This window comes from Myotis brandtii, unplaced genomic scaffold, assembly GCF_000412655.1.
Source record: "Myotis brandtii unplaced genomic scaffold, ASM41265v1 scaffold1172, whole genome shotgun sequence".
In the NCBI taxonomy this organism is placed as follows: Eukaryota; Metazoa; Chordata; class Mammalia; order Chiroptera; family Vespertilionidae; genus Myotis; species Myotis brandtii.
Window position 1 is genome coordinate 165,176 of NW_005354058.1, and position 556 is coordinate 165,731.

The following is a 556-nucleotide window of genomic DNA, read 5'->3' on the forward strand; positions in this document are numbered from 1 at the left end:
CGCCCGCCCCCCCGCCCCCTTCCCTTCTCCCCCTCCCCAGCCTCGTGTCCCTTTGCCTTGCCCTGCGCGGGCTCTCTCACTGGTTTCCAAGAACATAGCTGGGGAGGGGTACCGTAGGGCAGCTGGGTACCGGAAAGGTGCCTCTCCAGTCGGAGGGCGGTATGGGGGCCCATACCTGCTACAGGCACCTCCACGGGCACCAGAGGGGTGCTACCCCTAAGGACAGCCCTCTGAGTCAGTGGGAGAGAGCTGTTCCCACCCTCGATCCTTGTCTTCTCACATAAATGAATTTATACGAGACTTTGAGTAGTGAAAAGCCAATTTATCAATTGGCAATTGAAGCACGCACCGTTATTGAAAAAGCAAAGCAAGCCAAACTATACACCTGGCTTAAGAAGCGCAAACGGGCTCTCGGGTCATCTAAAGAGCCAGTTTTTGTTTTTGGGTGTTTTTTTGGGGGAGGGGGGGTTACAAGGTGTTATATACCCTCCTGTCTATAGGTCTCAAAATTCCTCTGCTGAATATTTTGGTACAGATTAATTCTCAAGGTCCCCCC